The sequence below is a fragment of the Physeter macrocephalus genome, chromosome 16, assembly GCF_002837175.3.
Source record: "Physeter macrocephalus isolate SW-GA chromosome 16, ASM283717v5, whole genome shotgun sequence".
NCBI classification, from domain to species: Eukaryota; Metazoa; Chordata; class Mammalia; order Artiodactyla; family Physeteridae; genus Physeter; species Physeter macrocephalus.
In genome coordinates this window covers 25,510,975-25,536,058 of record NC_041229.1, presented here as the reverse complement: position 1 = coordinate 25,536,058, position 25,084 = coordinate 25,510,975, and the positions used below count along the sequence as shown (strand labels likewise).

General features: G+C 36.2%; 1 protein-coding gene and 1 pseudogene across 1 annotated transcript in view; both read left to right on the top strand.

The window, feature by feature from the left end:
* The window catches only part of GUCY1A2 (guanylate cyclase 1 soluble subunit alpha 2), a 428,505-nt gene that overhangs the window by 388,564 nt on the left and 14,857 nt on the right, over positions 1-25,084 (top strand). The gene's annotated exons all lie outside the window — the stretch shown is intronic.
* Positions 20,929-21,973, top strand: LOC102992211 (HIG1 domain family member 1A, mitochondrial-like; annotated as a pseudogene).

The window sequence follows — 25,084 nt, the reverse complement described above, 5'->3', positions numbered from 1 at the left end:
GAAAGAAAGAAAGAAAGAAAGAAAGAAAGAAAGAAAGAAAGAAAGAAAGAGAGAGAGAGAGAAAGAAAGAAAGAAAGAAAGAGAAAGAGAGAAAGAAAGACAGAGGATAAAATAAAATAAAGTAAGATAAAATAAGTAAAAAAAAAAAAAAAATGGACGGACAGAACCCTAGGACAAATGGTGAAAGCAAAGCTATACAGACAAAATCTCACACAGAAGCACACACATACACACTCACAAAAAGAGGAAAAGGGGAGAAAATAATACGTCTTGCTCTCAAAGTCCACCTCCTCATTTTGGGATGATTCGTTGTCTATTCAGGTATTCCACAGATGCAAGGTATGTCAAGTTGCTTGTGGAGATTTAATCCGCTGCTCCTCAGCCTGCTGGGAGAAATTACCCTTTCTCTTCTTTGTTTGCACAACTCCCAGGCTTCAGCTTTGGATTTGATCCCGCCTCTGCATGTAGGTCGCCTGAGGGCGTCTATTCTTTGCTCAGACAGGATGGGATTAAAGGAGCAGCTGATTCGGGGGCTTTGGCTCACTCAGGCCGGGTTGAGGGAGGGGTACGGATGCAGGGCGAACCTGCGGTGGCAGCGGTCAGTGTGACATTGCACCAGCATGTGGCGCACCATGCGTTCTCCTGGAGAAGTTGTCCCTGGATCATGGGACCCTGGCAGTGGCAGGCTGTACAGGCTCCAGGGAGGGAAGGTGTGGATAGTGACCTGTGCTCGCACACAGGCTTCTTGGTGACAGCAGCAGCAGCCTTAGCATGTCATGCCCTTCTCTGGGGTCCGCACTGTTAGCCGTGGCTCACACCCGTTTCTGGAGCTCCTTTAAGCATCTCTCTTAATCCCCTCTCCTCGCGGACCAGGAAACAAAGAGGGAAGGAAAAAGTCTCTTGCCTCTTCAGCAGGTCCAGACTTTATCCTGGACTCCCTCCCAGCTAGCCGTGGTGCACTAACCCCTTCAGGCTCTGTTCACGCTGCCAACCCCAGTCCTCTTCCTGTATCCGACTGAAGCCCGAACCTCAGCTCCCAGCTCCCACCCTCCCTGGCGGGTGAGCAGACAAGCCTCTCAGGCTGGTGAGTGCTGGTCAGCACCAATCCTCCATGTGGGAATCTCTCCAATTTGACCTCCGCACCCCTGTTGGTGCGCTCTCCTCCATGGCTCTGAAGTTTCCCCCCTATGCCACCCACAGTCTCCCCCTGCGAAGGGGAAGGGGCATCCTAGTGTGTGGAAACCTTTCCTCCTTCACAGGTCCCTCCCACTGGTGCAAGTTCCATCCCTATTGTTTTGTCTCTGTTTTTTCTTTATCTTTTGCCCTACCCAGGTACATGGGGAGTTTCTTGCCTTTTGGGAGGTCTGAGGTCTTCTGCCAGCGTTCAATGGGTGTTCTATAGGAGCAGTTCCATGTGTAGATGTATTTCTGATGCGTCTGTGGGGAGGAAGGTCATCGCATCTTACTCTTCTGTCATCTTCCTCAACTCCTCCTAATGTCATTCTTTTATATGTAGCTTTCCAGTTTTCCCAGTGCCACTTATTGAGGAGACGGTCTTTTTCTCCATTGTATATTCTAGCCTCCGTTTTTGTAGATTAATTGACAATAGGTGTATGAGTTTATTTCTGGGTTTTCTATCCTATTCCATTCATTGATATTTCTGTTTTTGTGCCAGTACCTTATTGTTTTGACTACTGTTGCTTTATAGTATAGTATGAAGTCAGGGGTTCTGATTCCTACAGCTCTGCTTTTCTGTCTCAAGATTGATTTGGCTATTCAGGGTCTTTTGTGTTTCAATACATATTTAAAAAATTTTTTGCTCTCCTTCTATGAAAACTGCCCTTCATAATTTGATAGGAATTGCATTGAATCTGTAGGTTGCCTTGAGTACTAAGTCCTTTTGACAGTAGTGATTCTTCTAATCCAAGAACATCTGTCTGTGTCATCTCTGATTTCTTTCATCAGCATCTTATTCTTTTCAAAGTAGAGGTCTTTTGTCTCCTAAGATGGCTTTATTCCTAGGTATTTTATTCTTTTTTATGGAATGATAAATGGGATTATTTCTTTAATTTCTCTTTCTGATCTTTTGTTGTTAGCGTATAGGATTGCAAGTGATTTCTGCGTATTAATTTTGTATTCTGCAACTTTACCAAATGCATTGATTAGGTCTAGTAGTTTTCTGATGAAATCTTTAGGATTTTCTGTATATAATATCATGTCATCTGCAAACAGTGACAGTTTTACATTTTCTTTTCCAATTTGGTTTCTTTTATTTCTTTTTCTTCTCTGATTGCTGTGGCTAGGACTTCCAAAATATGTTGAATAAAAGTGGTGGCACTGGGCATCCTTGCCTTGCTCCTAATCTAAGAGGAAATATTTTCAGCTTTTCACTGATGAGAATGATGTTGGCTGTGGGTTTGTCTTACACAGCCTTTATTCATTGAGGTAAGTTCTCTCTATTCCCACTTTCTGGGGAACTTTTATCATAAGTCAGTGTTGAATTTTGTCAGAAGCTTTTTCTGCATCCATTGAGATGATCATATGGTTTTTATTCTTCAGTTTGTTAATGTGGTGTATCACACTGATTGATTTGTGCATTCTGAAGAATCCTTGCATCACTGGAATGAATCCCACTTGATCAATGTATATGATCCTTTTAATGTATTATTGGATTCAGCTTGCTAGTATTTTGTTGAGAATTTTTGCACCTATGTTCATCAGTGATATTAACCTGCTATTTTTTTAGTGTGTGGTGTCTTTGTCTGGTTTTGTTTATCAGGGTTATGGTGACCTACTAGAATGAGCTTGGGAGTGTTCTTCCCTCTGCAGTTTTTTGGAAGAGTTTCAAAGGGATAGATGTTAACTGTTCTCTAAATGTTTGATATAATTCACCTGTGAAGCCATCTGGTCCTGGACTTTTGTTTGTTGGAAGATTTTTAATCATAGTTTTAATTTTAGTACTTGTGATTGGCGTGTTCTTTTTTTCTATTTCTTCCTGGTTCAGTCTTGGAAGGTTGTATTTTCTAAAAATTTGTCCATTTCTTCTAGGTTGTCCATATTATTGGCATATAGTTGCTTTTAGTAGTCTCTTATGATCCTTTGTATTTCTGTGGTGTCAGTTGTAACTTCTCCTTTTTCATTTCTAATTTTATTGATTTGAGTCCTCTCCCTCTTTTTCTTGATGAGTCTGGCTAAAGGTTTATCAATTTTGTTTATCTTCTCAAAGAACCAGCTTTTAGTTTCATTGATCTTTGCTATTGTTTTCTTCATCTCTATTCATTTATTTCTGCCCTGATCATTATCACTTCTTTCCTTCTACTAACTTTGGGTTTTGTTTGTCTTCTTTCTACAGTTGCTTTAGATGCTAGGTTAGGTTGTTTATTAAGAATTCTTTTGTTTCTTGAGGTAAGATTTTATTGCTATAAACTTACCTCTTAGAATTGCTTTTGATGCATCTCTTATGTTTTGGATCATCATGTTTTCATTTTCATTTGTCTCTAGGTATTTTTTAATTTCTTTTTCTTCAGTGATCCATTGGTTGTCTAGTAGCATATTGTTTAGCCTCCATATGTTCGTGTTTTTTAGTGTTTTTTCTCTCCAATTGATTTCTAATCCCATAGCGTTATGGTCAGAAAAGATGCTTGGTATGATTTCAGTTTTCTGAAAGTTTCTTCCTTAAACTTTCCAAGGCTTGATTTGTGACCCAAGACGTGATCTATCCTAGAGAATATTCCATGTGCACTTGAGAAGAAAGTGTATTCAGCTACTTTCAGATTGAATGTTTTGTAAATATCAATTAAGTCCATCTGGTCTAATGTCTCATTTAAATCCTGTGTTTCCTTATTCATTTTCTGTCTGGATGACCTGTCCATTGATAAGACTGTGGTATGAATGTCCCCCACTACTGTCATATTACTGTCCATTACTCCTTTATGGCTGTTAATGTTTGCCTTATATATGGAAGTGCTCCTATGTTGGGTGCATATGTAATTACAGTTGCTATATTTTCTTCTTAGTTTGATCCCTTGATCTTTATGCAGTGTCCTTCTTTGTCTATTGTAACATTCTTTATTTCAAAGTCTGTATTTTTCTGATATGAGTATTGCTACTCCAGCTTTCTTTTGAGTTCCATTTGCATAGAATACCTTTCTCCATCCCCTCAATTTCAGTCTGTATGTTGCCCTAAGATCTGAAGTGAGTCTCTTGTAGACAGAATATATATGGGTCTTGTTTTTTATCTATTCACCAAGTCTATGTCTTTTGGTAGGATCACTTAATCCATTTTCATTTAAGATAATTATCAGTATGAATATTCTTATTGCCATTTTGTTAATTGTTTTGGATTCTTTTTTGAAGATCTTTTTTCTTCCCTTTATCTTTTGTTCTCTTCTCTTGTGATTTGATGTCTATCATTCGTGATGTGTTTGGATTGCTTTTCCTTTTTTGTGTGTATCTATTGTAGTTTTTAGTTAGTGGTTCCCATGAGGTTTTGATATAGCAATCTGTATATATACCAGATTGTTTTAGGTTGCTGGTCTCTTAGTTTCCATTGCATTTTGAATATCCTGCATTTGTACTCTCCTCTTCTCATAATTGCTGGTTTTGATATTTGTGTGGGGATGAATTCCTACCTTTACTTTATGTTTGTCTCTACTGGTAAGTTTCCCCATTTGTAATTTTCTTGACTCTATATGTGTCCTTTTCTTTTCTGCCTAGAGAAGTTTCTTTAGGATTTGTTGTAATGCTGGCCTGGGGTGTGTGTGTGTGTGCTGAATTCTCTTAGCTTTTGCTTGTCTGTAAAAGTTTTGATTTCTCCTTTGAATCTGAACAAGAGCCTTGCTGGGGAAAGTATTCTAGATTGTAGGTTTTTCTCTTTTTATCACCTTAAATATATCATGCCACTCTCTTCTGGCCTGCCGAGTTTCTGCTGAAAAATCAGTAGATAACCTAATGGGGCTTCCCTTGTATGTTATTTCTTGCTTTTCCTTGTTGCTTTTACTATTTTTCCTCTGTCTTAAATTTTTGTCAGTTTGATTAATATGTCTCTGCATGTTCCTCCTTGGATTTATCTTGTATGGGACTCTCTGCCCTTCCTGGTCTTGAGTGAGTGTTCCCTTTCCCATGTCAGGGAAGTTTTTGGTTATAATCTCTTCAAATATTTTCTCCAGTTCTTTCTCTCCCTTTTCTTCTTCTGAGGCCCATATAATATAAATGTTGGTGTGTTTAATGTTGTCCCAGAGGTCTCTGAGACTGTCCTCATTTCTTTTCATTCTTTTTTCTTTACTCTGCTCCATGGCAGTGATTGTCTCCTTTCGGTCTCCCAGCTCACTTATTCCTTCTTCTGCCTCAGTTATTCTGCTATTGATTCCTTCTAGTGTATTTTTCATTCCAGTTATTGAGTTGTTCATCTGTTTGTTTGTTCTTTAAATCGCCTATCTCTTTGTTAAACATCTCTTGTTGCTTCTCGGTCTGTGCCTCCATTCGTTGTCCAAGATCTTGGATCATTTTTACTATCGTTAGTCCAAATTCTTTTCTGACAGATGCCTATTTCCACTTCACTTAGTTGTTCTTGTGGTTTTTTATCTTGTTCTTTCATCTGAAACATATTTCTCTGCCATTTCATTATCTCTAACTTTCTGTGTTTATGGTCTCCTTTCTGACAGCTGGAGGGTCATAGTTTCTCCTGCTTCTCGTGTTTGCTCTCTGGTGGGTGAGTTTGGTTCTGAGGCTTGTGCAGGCTTCCTGTTGAGAGGGACTGCTGCCTGCCCTCAGTTTGGTGGATCTGGGTCTTGTCCCTCTGGTGGGCAAGGCCGTGTCAAGGAAGCAGGTTTACAGGTGGCTGTGAGCTCAGTATAGCTTCAGGCATCCTGTCTGCTAATGGGTGGATCTGTGTTCCTATCCTGCTGGTTGTTTGGCCTGGGGCATTCCAGCACTGGAGTCTGTAGATTGTTGGGTAGGGCTGAGTCTTGATGCCAGAGTGGCAACCTCCTGGGGAGCTCAAGATGATCATTATTCTCTGGGGTTTCTGTCCCCAGTGTCCTTGCCCCACAAGTGACACACAGCCAACCCCCATCTCTCCAGGAGACACTCCAAGACTCATAGGTAGATTCAGCCCTGGATCCTATGAAGTTACTGTTTTGTTCTGGATCCCAGTGTACGTGAAAAGTTGTGTTCACCCTCCAATAGTGGCATCTCTGTTTCCCCCAGTCCTGTGGTTCTCCTGTACTCCTCCCCCACTGGTCTTCAAAGACAAATGCTTTGGGTATTCTTCCATCTATTGCCACACCCTCATGTTGGGGAACCTGATGTGGGGCTTGGGACTCTCATTTTTGTGGGAGAACCTCTGTGATATGATTTTTTTTCCAGTTCATGGTTCTCCCACCCAGTGGGTATGGAATTTGATTTTGTTGTGAAAGTGCTCCTTCTTCCATCTCATTGTGGCTTCTTCTTTGTCTTTGAATGTAAAATATCTTTTTTGGTTGGTTCCAGTTATTTTCATTGATGGTTATTCAGCAGTTAGTTTTGATTTTGGTGTTTTCATGAGAGTAGATGAGCTTAGGTCCTTCTACTCCACCCTCTTTTCCAGAATCGAGGGGCTGCTCCTTTTAATTTCGTTGTTTGCTGCCTCTTTCCTCAGCATGTGCTGACTGTTATCCCCTTGATATGGAATGTGTAGGTACAGCAGCCCTTGCCTGCTTTGGACAGTGAGAGCAGATCCTGGTGCCTGCTCATGAATTTCCTAGGGGCAGATGCTATCCACTTACTCCTGGGACAGCAGGGGCAGGTCCTGGCTCCTGCTCATAGATTTCTTAGTGGTGGGAGCTATCCATACCCTTCTGGGACAGCTGGGACAGGTCCTGGTGACTGCAGGTAGATTTTCTAGTGACAGAAGCTATATGCACTCTCCTGGGACAACAAGGGCAAGGCCTGGCATCAGCTCATGGGTCTGGTAGAGGTGGCTAGTGCCTGCCTCTGGAGCCCAAGATGGTGGCAGTGACTCACACCTGCCCCTGGAGCTCCTATAGGTGGTGTCCTATTGCCTGGGAATGCTCACAGGGAAAGAAGCTCTTATGGTGGTCCTACCCCTCTCTTTGTGTGACTCCTAATAATGGCGACTCACCTCTCTGGCATGCCCAGCCTTCTTCAGAGTAAACCCTCAGTTGCCACAGCCTGGCCTCTTCAAGATGTTTCTGCACATTTCACCCTCGTCCTCTCCCTGGATCTGACCTCTGGATCCTGATCTTCAGCACCTAGCCTCCACCTGCACTGACAAAGGAGTGTCTCAGTTTGGGGAGTGCAGGGTACTCCATTTCGCCTTCCACAAACTTGTTGCTGCTCTCTCCTCTTAGGCTCTGAAACTCTCCTTCCATCCAGGCTGATATAGCCACCAGTAGAGAGATTTTCCAGGGTGCAGAAACCTTTCCTCCTTCATAGCTCCCTCCCTGGGGTACAGACCCTGTCCCCAGTCTTTCTTTTTCTTTTTCCTTTTGCCCTACTCAATTACATAGAGGTTTTCTTGTCTTTTTGGATGCCTGAGGTCTTCTGTCAGAGTTCAGTAGCTGTTCTCTGTAAATCTGTTCCACTTATAGATGTATTTTCAATGTTTTTGTGGGAGAATGTGAATTCCAAGTCCTACTCCTCTGCCATCTTAATCCCCCTGCCTCCTTAAGAGAAGTTTATATTCAATTTATCTTTAGCAAGACTATATAATTTTCATAAACTGTAAGAGAGTGGATTATTTGGATATAATGAGAAATTGAAATAATTTTCTGAATAATTCATTCCAAATACATTTTGCCTGAAATATTTAAATAGTTGATTAAAAAAAACACTTTTATAAATATTTTGAAGTACTAAAGTTTAAAAGGAATAATATAATACCCATGATCCCACCACTTGTTTAAGCCTTTATATGTGCTTCATATCTTGTTTAATAAAAATAAATAAGACTTTTCCTTTGGAATTTTTCCTGCTTTTCATTGTGACAAATACCCTAATGAATTTGTTGTGTTGCAAGGTCTAGTGTTTTATACATTAACTTTCTCATGTGTATCCATAAACAATAGAATTTCATTTATTTTAATTTGCATAAGTGATATTTCACTGTATAAACATTTCTCTAACTTTTTTAAAATTTTATGTTTTAAGATCTATCCTTGTTGAGACATAGATAGCTCTAGCCCATCATTTTAATTATTGGTCAACATTTCAGTGTATGACTATACTGTATTTTAATGTTCACTCATCTATTCCTCTATTGATGAACACAGGTTTTGTTTTTCTAATTTTTAATTATTACAATATATGTTCCTATGAACATGACATTACATAAATTAAGCTAATTTACATTTCATATGATATAAATAATTGAGTTTCCTAAAGGTTACTAGAATTGGAATGATCAGATGTTGTTTACCTCAATATTCATTTAGACTTAATGAATAAAGATTTCTAAACCAAGTCCATAACTTTTATATAATAGTATTCATTTTTTTAGACTTATTATGTGTCATCTTGTTGCATGCAGTAATGCCCAAGGACCATTTCCTCTTCACCTAGGGCACTTTATTACTAGTTTCATTTCTGGACAAAAAGAAATTTTTATTGAATTTTGAATTTTTCATGTTTGATGTTTTCATTTTTCTCTGAATGTTATGTTTACAATCATCATTGTTCCCACTCATCCAAATTTTAAAATAATGCACATTATAAGCAATGGTCTCTTAATATCATGCTGCTGATCTGTGAAACTGAAATAATTGCTTATACTAAGGACATTTTCAACAAATTTTGAAATGGCATGAATAGTCAAATTATTTGCCTGAGCAGAATCAATTGTATTTCCTTGCTAAGTGCAAACTAAAAATATAGAAAAACTCTTTAACTACTTTGATATAAAATTTTCCTTAACCTTTAAGCATTTTTTTCTCATTTTACAATTGAACTACTAGACTTTTCAGAATGCCTATTTTTCATTCACTGTGACAGGCTCCTTCTTCAGTTCAAACCAAGTTACCTTCTAACAAATGCTGTATAAATAGCTCATCATATCAGAGGATGAACAATGGAGCAGGATAGGGTAGTGGTCAAGTGAACCAGAATCAGAGTGCTTAGGTTGAAATCCAGTCTGAAACTTATTTTCTGAAATTTAGGAACTCAATTTCTTTTGGGCCCATTTTCCTCATATTTAAATTGGTATCTATATCAGAAGATTATTGTTAGGATTAAATATGATGTTTATAAAGCTCTTATACTTGGAACACAGTACACATTCATTTATTATTTTAACCTGTTTGTTCCATGAAGGAATAGACTATTTATTCTGCACTTGATTCTCATATTTTATGTTTAGCCATGTTGAGTGATGTGTGATAGTTGGATTACAGACCTCATCTGGCAGTTCCAAAGAAATAGTGGGTTTGGTAATGTGGCCAAAGGCATTTTGAGCTATGACTCAGAACTGAGCTAGTAATCAGCTTATTCCTACAAGTTTTTATTAACAAAGACATTTTGCTGATGACTAAGTCTTAGTCATGTGATAAACATTGACTGTTTTTATGGCAAATCCCCTAATTTAAGCAGTGATACTGTTAGGGATAGAGACATTTTCCTCTACCCTTCTAGGTTCTTCTGGGTGCTCTAAGAATTAAATTGAAATGAGGCAGATTAACAGGAGAAAATCAGACAAAAGTTTAATAACATGGGAGAAACCCAGGAAAAATAAGTAACTCTCCAAATGGTCCAAGCCCTCATCTTAAATATCATCTTCATCTAAAGACAAAAAAGGATGTTGGGGGTACTGGTTTGAGACCTCAGAGGAGAGGACGACGATTCACATGGAGATGGAAAAACAAATGTTTGGTAAAGAAATGTTTGCTAGGCCATACAGAGACAATGGGACACGGAAAGGAATTTTAACGAATAGATTTTGCTAGGTTCCTCCTTGTCTACCACACCTAGTTCATACTGTAGTTATCTATGGTGATAACTCCTTTCCTGGAATAGTCCTTCTATTCTTTTAGGAAGTTAGAGGGAAGGTAAAAGTTTCTTCCTGAGACTTTGAGGCCTTGATTGCTTCCAGCTAAAACTTATCTGCATACCAAGGAGACGTTTTGGGGTGGTGAATTTTGCTCCCCTACAGTACATAATAACATATATGTTAATTAAATTACAACAAAGTTTGTGGCTTAAATGACACAGATTTATTATCTTACAGTTCTATAGAATAGAAGTCTGTTATGGGTCTCACTGATCTAAAATCAAGGTATCATCAGAGCTGCATTCTTCTCTGGAAGGTCTAGGAGATAATCTGTTTTCTTGTCTTTTCCAGCTTCTATAGTCCACCTGCATTCCTTGGTTCGTGGCTTCCTTCCTCCATCATATAGCCAGTAATATTGCATCCCTCTGACACTGTTTCCACTGTCACATCTCTTTTTCTGACTCTTTTCTTCTTCCTTCTTCTTCTACTTTTAAGGACCCTTGTGACTACATTGAGTCCATTGGATAATCCAGGATAATTTCCCTATTTTAAAGTCACGTGATTAGCAACCTTAATTCCATCTGCAACCTTAATTTACTTTTGCCCCATAACCTAACATATTCACAGGTTCTAGGGATTAGGACATGGACATTTTTTTTTTTTTAAAGAACCCTACTTCCTCTCCTCCTTTTGGTCAGGAGGTAAGGTTGTTATTCTGCCTAAAACAAGGGGAAAACATCTGCCTAGAACTGTAGCCTCAATTCTACCTACACGTCCTTGTCTTTGAGAACTTTTTTTTAAACATATCAATTATTTTTTTAAAAATCTAGGAAAGAAAAGGACTTTGCAAGATGAGTTATTTAACTTTTAAAGAATTTCTACTAGAAATATAGAAATATATTTCTTATGCTGTGGAGGTTGGAAGTCAGAAATCATGGTACCAGCATGGTCAGGTTCTTGTGAGAGCTCTCTTGTAGCTTGCAGATGGCTGACTTCTCTTTTTATCCTCACATAATGGCAAGAGAGAGAGGAAGCAAGCTCTCATGACACTTATAAGGGCACTAATCCTATTCCACTCCATGAGCTCCACCTTCACGACTTCATCTAATTTTAACTAATTCCCAAAAGGCCCCACCTCCTATCATCACATTCAGGTGTAGGGTTTCAACAAATTAATTTTGGGGGGATACAAGCATTACATCCATAACAAGGACTGAATTTTATTTCTATATTTAAGAAGCAGTAGGATGTTTGTCTTGAGGAAATTAAGGAGTAGTACATGGAATTTTTATAAGATGACTGCAGTATCCTTACTCCACAATCTGCCGACAGATATAGCTAGCCCTATATAATCTCTAAAAAAGCTGGGTACTCAGAAAGTTGTAATAGTTAACTTATGGGTCTCTTTAGACCACTAGAATCATGTTTAAAACTCCATAAACTACATTTTTTAGACTAGAGTTTGGTATAATAGATTTCTAGCCTAGGAATCTGGAGAACTGAAGTCTCCTCTTGGTTAAGATATTAACTTTTGTGTACTATTTGGCCAACCTGATAATGTTTCTGGGCTTGGTCCCTTCATCTCTACAATGAAGGAGATTACCTAGATGATTACTAAAATAACTTTTAGCTCTAAAATGTTATGACAGTGATAGCAAACTTACATTGAATTACTTTTTCTCTGTAAGCATATTTTTTCACATTACCCCATTTAATATTCATAGCAAGCCTGTGAGTTAAGCACTGTTATTATCTTTATTTTTCAGATGAAAAGAAATTGAGTCTTTGAAAGGTTAAATAAATCACCAAGAACACACCGCTAAAAACACACAATGTAGGAGTCAGAATTCAAATTCATAACTGCCTTATCCTAGAGCCTGAGTTCTTATCCATGGACAAACTATCTCTGTGGGTCAATAACTGTTGATAAGGAGCAATAATTTCTGAAGATGACTTGTCTTGATGGGAGGATTTGCTCTGCAAAAGAGTGATAAAAGGATCAATAGGGAACAAGCTGGAATCAGAGCAAGGGTGATTTTGTTTCTTTCTTATTTCCGTACATATGAATATGTCCAGGTTACATTTTTGCTATCCTAGAGTTCTTTTCATACTCAAAGTAATAAAAAAGAAGAATGTTTGTCCTAAAATATTTGCTTGGCCTCTCCGTATTTCTAACCATATCTGTATCTCTTACTGTGGATCTGAACATCAGCTGTGGCAAATAGAGGCCTCCGGGTTAAACAGAAAACCATCTTTTGTGTCTGTTATGCTAAAACATTTTGTGTCTAATGCATATAAAAAAAATCACAGTGAATATAGGCATATTATTCAGAATTTTACTTTATAGACAATTTAGAGGAATGCACCTTTCTAGTATATTGAGATTTGCATGGAATAATTGAAGAAAGATTAACTTACTTGGGTATATTTTTCTTTGCATGTAAAAGTTAATAGTTACTAACTTAGTTAAAACACTAGGTAGAAAATCTGCTTCTATTTCTTTGTCAATATTATTATTATACAAGAGTGAGATATACTGTAAATATTCACTCTTCTTACTATAGATACTTAAAATGGGGAAAGACATCCAAAGAAATTCTGTCTAGTAGTTTACCTATAACTTCCTGTTTTTAAAAAATCAAAATGTTCATCTGCACTAGTGACTATATTTTTTTTTTATAATATTTGGGCTGGTATTTTCCTGTCCTGTCAGTCTTTTAAGTGACTTTATTGATCATCCTATTCTTTATAGAAGCACCAAAAATTGTAAACACTGTATTTTACCGAAGAAAAAAAATATTAAAGACAAATGACTTAATAGTGTTTCCAAAAGGATAAATTAAGTTGTGCCTCAATAATTATATTTCTATTTTTTTAATTACAAAGAATAACATCCATGTTATCCTTTTAAAAGTGTCAATAAAAGTCACATATAGCAAAATTGAATGAGATATTCTACTTAGACATTTTTATTTAACTCTTTCTTCCTTTGTCTCTCTGCTGTACCAAATAGCAATTTCCCCAGAAAATATAATTCTGAGGATTGGAAGTCATAAGCTTTCCTAATTTTTAAAAATAAATCTGGTCTACTTTGTTGCCTTTAGAATATTCCACCTCAATCATTCCATATATTTACCAACATTATGAGGTCATAATAGTGGAGTCTTTGAGGATCAGAATATAACTTTGCAGTTATTTTTATAGTAAAAGTCATATATATATATTTACCTAATAGCTCACTTTTATAAGTTTAATTGCTTATAGTTGTCAGAATCAATACATAAATATATAAATAAGTACTGTGTAATAATGGTTAGTTATTATTTCATTGTTATGAAATGAAAAAGAGGATCTGGCAATTTTGACTTTTTTTGTAGTTTGACTGTTTGGCATAGGTTTGGTCTATATGATAAGGCTCTAGATTGAATGTAGACATATTGCTGGTCCTATATTAGGGCACATTCCTTACTCTAGATGAAGGGTGTTTCTCTTTTCCCATGACAGTAATGATAAAATGTTAATTGCCTAACAGGGTGCAGAATTTAAAGACAAGAATCTGGTCCATGTCAATAGTTCTAATATGGTAGACATCTATTAATTTCATAAAAAAAGAGGAATTTCTATGAAGTACAAAAAACAGCTATTTTATTGGCCATAAATAATATCTTTACAAATAACACCAAGTTTAACTAAATTCTTTACATTATCTAGATCACTATAAACTGAAAACTAGTTACTAAGATAATTGAGCATAATCTAAAGCAAGAGGGAAATCCAATGCACATCCTCCTCTTTCTTTCTCCACTAAAAATGGCACCAATGCAAGTGACTGGGTCGTCAATGTTTATCTTGCAATTAATAAAGGATAAAGGATACTTTCTGAATTTTTTTAGATGTTCACATTTTAGCTAAAAGGGCCAAGTAGAAAGGTAATTTTAAAACATTTGTTGGCTATGAAACCAATTTAAGTAAACTCTGATTTAAAAATCCAAATTAGAACATAGTTAAATGTAGTGTTGTTAAGGTATTGGGAGATGGTATAGCATTTAAGGAAATCTTAAGTTTGGCGTGTTTATGAGTTTCCTGACATATTTTCAAAGCATACTCACGTGTGTACTTTTCTGGAAGGATGTTTTTTCTAATACATTAGATTTCCAAAGTGACACGTAGTTTGGAATTTTTTTAATTGCTTCTGGCTGATTAAATAAATGAATGACCAAATAAATCATATCAGGAGACCCAAGTTCACATTAGTGTTCTGACACTAATTAGTTTATGACCCTAGATAACTCACATGAAAAATCTTATCTTCTGTATCATTTCTAATTCATATTAGAAAAAAACAATTAGGTCTCTATTATTTTCAAAAATTTTACACTAAATCCTGGAAAAGAAAAAAAGATATTAGTGGAAAAGTAGTGAAATATAAATAAAGTCTTTAGTTTAGTTAATAAAACACTATTATTAATCTCTTAGTTATGACAAATGTACCAGGGTTATGTAGAATGTTAACACTAGGGAAAACTGAGTAAAGAGTTTAGGGGAACTCATACTATCTTTGCAACATTTCTGTAAATGAGAATGAAATAACTACAAACAAAATTTCTATTAAATTGTTTTGTGTCTAAAAAATTAAATTATTCTAAAATAAAATATTTATTTTTAAAAAGTATCACAGTTTTAACATCTAGTGAAGCTGAGAATTTATTTTCAACCTAGAAAATAGTGGATCTTATTAGAGACCCATTGTATGTTTTTGAGCCGGTAAACCACATGATCAAAAGAAAACTTATTTGGAGGTAATGTTCCACATGGAGGGAATAAGGAAAACTAGAGGAAATATTAGTATTGAAAGGCAACATTATTGTTCTAAACTTGAGCTAGGACTGAGGTTGTGAGAATGGAAGGAAACCATATGAAAGTATAAAGGTATGAATATCTTTAAAGAAATAATTAACAGGGCTGACTAGGCAAAATCACATAGCCATTATATGTATTGTGTGGTCAACACTGGGCCTTGGAAGTGGAAAGTCATGTTTACTGATTTTTTAAAATAATAATGCATTATGAATTTATCTTTTTCTTTCAAATTCAAGATTTAGCATGTAATCAAACTTTTTCTAAATAAATCAATTTCTCTTTATCACTTTTTCTAATTTATAAGCATTTTTCTTTAAAGGAATTGGAAAATTTTATATTTTATTACATTGGATTGTTATATTAAGTAAATAGGTATGTTTCAATTCCCCTCAAAACAGAGCAGTCTACCTCCAAAAACATGATCATGATTTGTACTATGAGAATACATTTTAAGAGGTAATAAAATAGAATATGTTGGGAAAAGTCATTTTTAAACTAGAAAATTGCAATTGGTCTTAACTGGGACTTAGTCTTTTAGCAGTTAGTTCCTTTCACTGTTCTTTTGTGTGTAACACTTTGTGCACTCTGAGAAATCTCTGATCTAAATGCTATGCTCAAGAATTATTTTCATGGTTCTGATTAAACTGCAAAAATTCTCATACTTTAGTGACCCATTACTAAATCAAAATTGCTCTGTGATCAGCTTTTATGATGTTGGCCAACACAACAGTGTTTTCTCTGGAGATCTTACTTGAGACGTTTTCAGAATTGCAAGTCTAAAACTAACATGTTTGAACATATTGTTTCACATGACCCTCTATAATTGGAGTAGTATATAAATTGTCAACCACCATTAAATGTTTGAGTCACAAATAATCTTTGGAATAAATTAGATCAAAATCTTTCCTTTTCCACAAAGAAATTGAGAACAGGAGAATTATTTTTTTCTGGAATTTTATTTTATTTTATTTTTTCACAACTTTATTGGAGTGTAATTGCTTTACAATGTTGTGTTAGTTTCTGCTGTACAACAAAGTACAAGCTATATATATACATATATCCCCATATTCCCTCCCTCTTGAGCCTCCCTCCCACCCTCCTTATCCCATCCCTCTATGTCGTCACACAGCATCAGGTTGATCTTCATGTGCTATGCAACAGCTTCCTACTAACCATCCATTTTACATTTGGTAGTGTATATATGTCAGTGCTACTCTCTCACTTAATCCCAGCTTCCCCTTCCCCGTGTCCTCAAGTCCGTTCTTTACATCTGGGTCTTTTTTCCTGCCCTCCCACTAGGTTCATCAGTACCACTTCAGATTCCATATATATGCGTTAGCATATGGTATTTGTTTTTCTCTTTCTGACTTACCTCAGTCTGTATGACAGATACTAGGTCCATCCACCTCACTACAAATAACTCAATTTCATTCCATTTTACAGCTGAATAATATTCTATTGCATATATATGTCACATCTTCTTTATCCATTATCTGTTGATGGACATTAGGTTGCTTCCATATCCTGGCTACTGTAAATAGTGCTAAAGTGAACATTGTGGTACATGTCTCTTTTTGAATTATAGTTTTCTCAGGATATATGCCAAGAAGTGGGTTTGCTGGGTCATATGGTAGTTCTATTTTTAGTATTTTAAGGAACCGCCATACTGTTCTCCATAGTGATTGTATCAATTAACATTCCCACTAACAGTGCAGGAGGGTTTCCTTTTCTCCACACCCTCTCCAGAATTTATTGTTTCTAGACTTTTCAATGATGGTCATTCTGACTGGTGTAGATGATACCGCATTTTGGTTTTGATTTTCATTTCTCTAATGATTAGTGATGTTGAGCATATTTTCATGTATTTCTTGGCTATCCATATGTCTTCTTTGGAGAAATGTCTATTTAGGTCTTCTGCCCATTTTTTGATTGGATTTTTTTTTTAATATTGAGCTGCATGAGTTGCTTGTATATTTGGATATTAATCCTTTGTCTGCTGCTTCATTTGCAAATATTTTCTCCCATTCTGAGAGTTGTCTTTTTGTCTTGTTTATAGTTTCCTTTGTTGTGCAAAAGCTTTTAAGTTTCATTAGGTCCCATTTGTTTATTTTTGTTTTTATCTCCATTTCTCTAGGAGGTGGGTCAAAAAGGATCTTGCTGTGATTTATGTCATACTGTGTTCTGCCTAAGTTATCCTCTAAGAGTTTTATAGTGTCTGGTCTTACATTTAGATCTTTAATACATTTGAAGTTTATTTTTGTGTATGATGTTAGGGAGTGTTCTTATTTCATGCTTTTACATGTACCTGTCCAGTATTCCCAGCACCACTTATTGAAGAGGCTGTCTTTTCTCCACTGTATATTCTTGCCTCTTTCATCAAAGATAAGGTGACCATATGTGTGTGGGTTTATCTTGGGGCTTTCCATCCTGTTCTATTGATCTATATTTCTTTTTTTGTGCCAGTACCATACTATCTTGATTACTGTAGCTTAGTAGTATAGTTTGAAGTCAGGGAGCCTGCTTCCTCCAGCTCCGTTTTTCTTTCTTAAGATTGCTTTTGCTATTCAGGGTCTTTTGTGTTTCCGTACAAATTGTAAAATGTCTTGTTCTAGTTCTGTGATAAATGCCATTGGTAATTTGAGTGGGATTGTGTTCAACCTGTAGATTGCTTTGGGTAGTATAGTCATTTTCACAATATTGATTCTTCCAATCCAGGAGTATGGTATATCTCTCCATCTGTTTATATCATCTTTGATTTCTTTTATCAGTGTTTTATAGTTTTCTGCGTACAGGTCTTTTGCCTCCAGAGGTCAGTTTCTTCTTAGATACTTTACTCTTTTTGTTGCAGTGGGAAATGAGATTGTTTCCTTAATTTCTATTCTGATCATTCATTGTTAGAGTATAGGAATGCAAGAGAATTCTGTGCATTAATTCTGTATCCCGCCACATCACCAAATTCATTGCTTAGTTCTAGTAGTTTTCTGATAACATCATTAAGATTTCTATGTATAGTATCATGTCATTGCCAAACAGTGACAGTTTTACTTCTTCTTTTTCAATTTGGACCCCTTTTATTTCTTTTCCTTCTCTCATTTCTGTGGCTAGGACTTGCAATACAATGTTCAATAATAGTGGGGAGAGTGGACATCCTTCTGTTGTTCCTGAACTTATAGGAAATGCTTTCAGATTTTCACCATGGATAATGATGTTTGCTGTGGGTTTTTCAAATATGATTCTTGTTTTGTTGAAGTAGGTTCCCTCTATGCACACTTTCTGTAGAGTTTTTATCATAAATCAGTGTTAAATTTTGTCAGAAGCTTTTTCTGCATTTATCAAGATGATCATGTGATTTTTATTCTTTAATTTGTTAATATGGTGTAGCACATGGATTGTTTTGCATATATTGAAGAATCCTTGCATCTCTGGGATAAATTCCACTTGAACATGGTGTATGATATTTTTTAATGTGCTGTGGGATTCTGTGTCCTAGTATTTTGTTGAGGATTTTTGTGTGTATGTTCATCAGTGATATTGGTCTATAATTTTCTTTTTTTGTGATATCTTTGTCTGGTTTTGGTATCAGGGTAATGATGGCTTCATAGAACGAGTTTGGGAGTGTTTCTCCCTGTGCAATTTTTTGGACGAGTTTCAGAAGGATCGGTGTTAACTCTTCTCTAAATGTTTGATAGAATTCACCCTTTGGTCCTGGACTTTTGTTTGTTGGAAGATGTTTAATTACAGTTTCAATTTCATTACCTGTGATTGGACTGCTTATATTTTCTAATCCTTCCTAGTTCAATCTTGGAAAGTTGTACCTTTCCAATAATTTGGAATTTATAGTCCATTTCTTCCAGGTTGTCCATTTTATTGGCATATAATTGCTTGTAGTAGTCTTTTAATGATCTTTTGTATTTCTGCAGTGTCTGTTGTAACTTCTCCTTTTTCATTTCAAATGTATTGATTTGAATCCTCTCCCTTTTTTTCTTGATGAGTCTGGTTAAAGGTTTATCAATTTTGTTTATCCCCTTAAAGAACCAGCTTTTAGTTTTATTGATCTTTGCTATTGATTTCTTTGTTTCTATTTCACTTATTTATTTCTGCTCTGATCTTTATGATTTCCTTCCTTCAACTAACTTTTGGTTTTCTTTGTTCTTCTTTTTCTACTTGCTTTAGGTGTAAGGTTAGATTGTTTATTTCAGATTTTTCTTGTTTCATGAGATTAGCTTGAATTGCTCTAAACTTCCCTCTTACAACTGCTTTTGCTGTATCCCATAGTTTTTTTGTTCAGAGATTGTTTTATTCCCTTATACAGTTCAAATAAACATTCATATTGAGGAGACACTGATTTACACCTCCAGAAATGAATTGAAATTCAGAGATGTTTGGTTGGATTTTAATAATAAATTTCTATATACCATGCATTATAGGCACAAATTCTTTTAAATGTTCAATGTTATAATGTGTATTAACTTGGCATTATCCTACCTCAAGTGCCACAATTTCTGATTTGAAATTCTAAGAACTTGTTTGCTATCTGCATCTAATCTTACCTGAAGTGATGAGATTCTTTGTTTTTTCTGTTGTTTTTCTTTTGTTTTTATTTTTTACATCATTATTAGAGTATAATTGCTTTACAATGCTGTGTTAGTTTCTGCTTTATAACAAAGTGAATCAGTTATACATATACATAAGTCTACTGTTGATCCCATCTAGAGTATTTTTAATTTCATTTATTTTGTTGCTCATCATTGCATGCTTCCTCTTTATTTCTTCTAGGTCCTTGTTAAATGTGTCTTGCATTTTGTCTATTCTATTTCCAAGATGCTGGATCATCTTTACTATCATTATTCTGAATTCTTTTTCAGGTAGACTGCCTATCTCCTCTTCATTTGTTAGGTCTGGTGGGTTTTTGCCTTGCTTCTTCATCTTCTGTGTGTTTCTCTGTCTTCTCATTTTTCTTAACTTACTGTGTTTGAGGTCTCCTTTTTGCAGGCTGCAGGTTCTTAGTTCCCATTGTTTTTGGTGTCTCTCCCCAGTGGCTAAGGTTGGTACAGTGGTTTGAGTAGGTTTCCTGGTGGAGGGGACTAGTGCCTGTGTTCTGGTGGATGAGGCTGGATCTTGCCTTTCTGGTGGGCAGGTCCACATCTGGTGGTGTGTTTTCGGTGTCTGTGGCCTTATTTAGATTTTATGTAGCCTCTCTGCTAATGGACAGGCTTGTGATTCTGTCTTGCTAGTTGTTTGGCATAGGGCGTCCAACACTGTAGCTTGTTGTTCATTGAGTTGAGCTGGGTCTTGGCGTTGAGATGGAAATCTCTGGGACATTTTCACTGTTTGATGTTACGTTGTGCTTGGAGGTCTCTTGTTGACCAGTGTCCTGAACTTGTCTCTGCCATCTCAGAAGAACATCCCTGACATCTGGCTGGAGCACCAAGAGCCTGTAATCCACATGGCTCAGAATAAAAGGAGAAAGAAAGAAAGAAAGAAAGAAGATTAAAAAAAGAAAAGAAAGTAAAATAAAATAAATTTATTAAAATAATTATTTTTAAAAAATTAAAATGAAAATGAAAAGAAAGAAAGAAAGATAGAAGAGAGCAACCAAACCAACAAACAAATCCACCAATGATAACAAGTGCTAAAAACTATACTAAAAAAGGAAAAAAAAAAAAAAAGGACAGACAGAACCCTAGGACAAATGGTGAAAGCAAAGCTATACAGACAAAATCACACACAGAAGCACACACATACACACTCACAAAAAGAAAAAAGGGGAAAAATATATATATATTGTTGCTCCCAATGTCTACCTCCTCAATTTGGGATGATTCATTGTCTATTCAGGTATTCCACAGATGCAGGGTACATCAAGTTGATTGTGGCGGTTTAATCCACTGCTTCTGAGGTGGCTGAAACACATTTCCCTTTCTCTTCTTTGTTTGCACAGCTCCTAGGGTTCAGCTTTGGATTTGGCCCCACCTCTGCCTGTAGGTCGCCTGAGGGCATCTGTTCTTTGCTCAGACAGGATGGGGTTAAAGGAGCAGCTGATTCGGGGGCTCTGGCTCACTCAGGCCGGGGGGAGGTAGAGGTACAGAATGCGGGATGAGACTGTGGCAGCAGAGGCCAGTGTGACGTTGAAGCAGCGTGAGATGCACCGTGTGTTCTCCCGGGGAAGTTGTCCCTGTATCATGGGGCCCTGCAGTGGCAGGCTGCACAGGCTTCCAGGAAGGGAGGTGTGGAGAGTGACCTGTGCTTGCACACAGACTTCTTGGTAGCTGCAGCTGCAGCCTTAGTATCTCATGCCCGTCTCTGGGGCCTTTGCTGATAGCTGTGGCTCGCACCCATCTCTGGAGCTCCTTTAAGCAGTGTTCTTAATACCCTCTTCTCGTGTACCAGGAAACAAAGAGGCAAGAAAAAGTCTCTTTCCTCTTTGGCAGCTATAGACTTTTTCCTGGACTCCCTCCCTGCTGGCTGTGGTGTACTTGCCCTTTCAGGCTGTGTTCACCCAGCCAACCCCAGTCCTCTCCCTGCATCCCATAGGTTTTGGATCATCGTTTTTTTATTGTATTTTGTTCGTATGTATTTTTTTATTTCTTCTTTGATGTCTTCAGTGATCTCTTGGTTATTTAGCAGCACACTGTTCAGCCTCCATGTATTTGTGGTTTTTACAGTTTTTCCTGTAATTGATTTCTAATCTCATAGCATTGTGGTTGGAAAAGATGATTGATAAGATTTCAATTTTCTTAAATTTTCCAAGGCTTGATTTGTGATCCAAGATGTGATCTCTTCTGGAGAACAGAACCAGAGTATTTAAGTGACTTAAAGACATCCTGTAGTTCTCAAAAGATTCTTCAATCACTGTCTACCAACACAGATGTTTCTCTTTCTTCATATAATGAACGTCATGGATCTAAATTTATTTGAATAGCTTTAGGGGCACCATTTGTTCTCATTGGAATGGCAGGTTTTTCAGCAATCATTGTGTATGAATTATATAAATTGAAGAGAAGGGAAAATAGTAAAATGTCCATTTACCTGATTCACATGTGTCTGGCAACCCAAGGCTTTTTTGCAGGAACAATGACTCTTGGTATGGACTATTCTATGTATCAGGAATTCTGGCCAAAATCTAAACCTTAGAAGAGATGCTGTCATGGTCTTGTTGATAGTGCTTGCTTTAGTCAGACATCTCATATCAAGGTTATATATTTATGTTGAAAATAAATTGTTTGAGTGGGTGAGACAATAACATGGTAATTTGAAACTGTTTTCTTTTTTTGTGGTTTTGATTTGCCTGGTCACAAAATTATTGGTGACTAGTTCACTAACTATGTCATTCAAGGGAATCAAATTAGCACAAAAGAAACATGTCACTTTTACATGATAATGGTAAAATGTCCACCTTCTTAAGCTCTCCTCATGAAATTAGTTCTAAAGAAGAGAACAAGCCAATCGTGAAATACTCCTAGCTGTTACAAAATATCACATTCTTTTGATGTTATGTAGGAATCCTATTTGCTTTATGGCCTTTAGTTTTTAGGACTGGTTGTCTCTTGAAGAACCCTTTCAGAACAATGCATAGAATATAATATTATAAGCCTCCCCACACTGACAAATTGTGTGTGTTTAAACCAAACATGAAAAGCTGATAACAGAGCTGCTTAGAAGTAGTATTTATTTCAGGATCATACTTGTAAATATGAGAATAACTTATTATGGATCCTAGTTTTGCTCTTTTGTTATTGCACAATTTTATTTTGCTGCTGCTATTTAGAATAATTTTTGAATGCCATCTTCAAGCAGAAATATGTATTTTTTTTTTTTTTTTTTTTTTTTTTTTTTTTTTTTGCATTACGCGGGCCTCTCACCGCTGCAGTCTCTCCCATCGCGGAGCACAGGCTCCGGAAGCGCAGGCCCAGCGGCCATGGCTCATGGGCCCAGCCGCTCTGCGGCACGCGGGATCCTCCCAGACCGGGACACGAACCCATGTCCCCTGCATCAGCAGGCGGACTCCCAACCACTGCGCCACCAGGGAAGCCCCAGAAATATGTATTTTAAGTGCTAATGAAAAGGTAAATGGAAAACACTTTTTAAAGTGTGTATAGTATGTTTATTTTCTAAGAATCATAAATGTTAAACTAAATAAATTATCTTTAATGGGAGTGATTAATGATTTTTGAGCAAGCTGATTTGGTCAGACATTTTATACAAACTTTGGTATACTACAGAATGCTTTATTGCATTTGTGAAGTTCTCTCGTCTAACCTGAATTTATATTCTGTGGTGATAACATGGGGAATGTAATGTTAATAAAATGTGAACACTTTAAAAGAAAAAAAAAGGAAGAATGAGGAGGAGGAAGGTTAAACTCTTGAAGGAGAGAAAAAAAGTTCACTTTTTGTTTTCTAGCTCCTAAATATTTTCTTCAGGCTGATTTGCCTTCTTTGGGACTGAAGTCATTACAACTTTCTATGTTCTCCTTACAATGATCTAGGCTAATTCTACTTATAATTGGTTCAGGAATACATCAAATGGAAAACACAGAATTCTTTAAAATTGTTTCTGCATCTAATATTTTAATAATGAAGTAAATGAAGGATTGTTCATTTTTAAAAGGTGCATATTTTTTTCCTTCCACTCCACCCTTTGTCTTTTATACAGAAAGACTAGTGTGATATTGGACTTATATTTTAAAAATAATTTTGATCAAAGGAATAAAATATGTGAAGAAATTATTTAATTTATAAGAACTGATTACAGTTATCTTTTCTAATCTCTCATTTGCCACCTCTTTTTGAAATTTTGACTGTAGACATGTAATTCTTCTTAGTGTTTTTAATTTTAACTCTCTTTAGTTTTTAGTCTGTTAAATGGAGGTTTTAGGCTGTTAAACCTGAAAATTAACAATGTCCACAGAAACCAATGGAGCAGAATTATCTTTAGCTATTCAGTATCCTAAAATTAAGAATTTAAGAAGCATTTGTTTTGCCATCCAAATAAGAAACACATACCAGAATGTGCACTCCCTAGCAAGCACCAGGCACACAGACTGTGGAATTTATAGTAAGCACACTTTGCTATCAATACTTAACACAGGTGGTTGCAAAAAGAAATGATCCAGGGTGTCACAGAGAGCCTCTTTGGCTCTCTGCCTTATACTTTTCAGGGACATATAGGGAAAATGTCCCTTTTTAAAAACTTGTCCATTAACTTGAATTTTTAAACCCACGAACATGATTCTATAAAATTGCTACAAAATCTGCAACTTAAAATGTTTGTAACCTTAAAATGCATACAGATTTGGTGACCTCCTTCTGTTTATTTCATAGTTAGCCAGATTCTTACTTTTCTTATTTGGACAGGAGTGTTATTTCCAAAGAATGAATCATTGAATTTCAAGGGATTTTAGGCTGTCTGACTCAATAACTATAGTTTTATTGGGCCTATCTTCAAACTATATCAGATTTTGGAGCAGTGAAGCATAAAGCAGAAATACAGAGCAGAACTTCTTTTATTCCACTCAGATGGAAAGAAGAAGGTGAATGGGAAAAATTAGGAACTACAAAACACTTAGAAAACCACAAAGAATTTTTATCTTTTTTTCATTTTTTTTTCTCAGAACTGTTATCCTTCTCCATCACTCAAAGACATAGTGTCTAATGCCATCATAACAGAGCCCAAATGCATTCCTTAGCAAAAATATATTCAGGTAATTAACAACTGTAGAAAATTCTAATTTAACATTGCAGACTGAACTCCTGAGTTTTCATTAATCTTTTCTGAAATAGTAGGAAAATGATAGTAAAAATATAAAACTAGTATAATCCTCTCCCAACATATACATACAAAGAAGGGAAAAGGAGTTAACAATGGAAGAGAGCAAGATGAAGAGTGTATACTTTAGTGGTATTTGGCTTAGTACAAAGGGGATCAATGACGTCTCAAGTCCTACAGAAGAAGGTACACATAAGAAGCAAGCTTATACACTCTAACTCTAAATATCAGCCTATTCAGAAAAAGAGAGAAACTAATTAGAGGATTAATTTACAAAGTCCAACACATAACTGAGAGAAATTTCAGTGATTTATAAAATTATAAATTATTATTTATTTATTTATTTATTTATAAATTATTATTTCTACTTCTACAAGAAGTAGAAACAACCCCAGGTATTTTAAGATGGAAAAGATTTAATACAGTGAATGATATGCTTACAGAACCATGAAAGGGGGAAAAATAGCAGATTCTAAA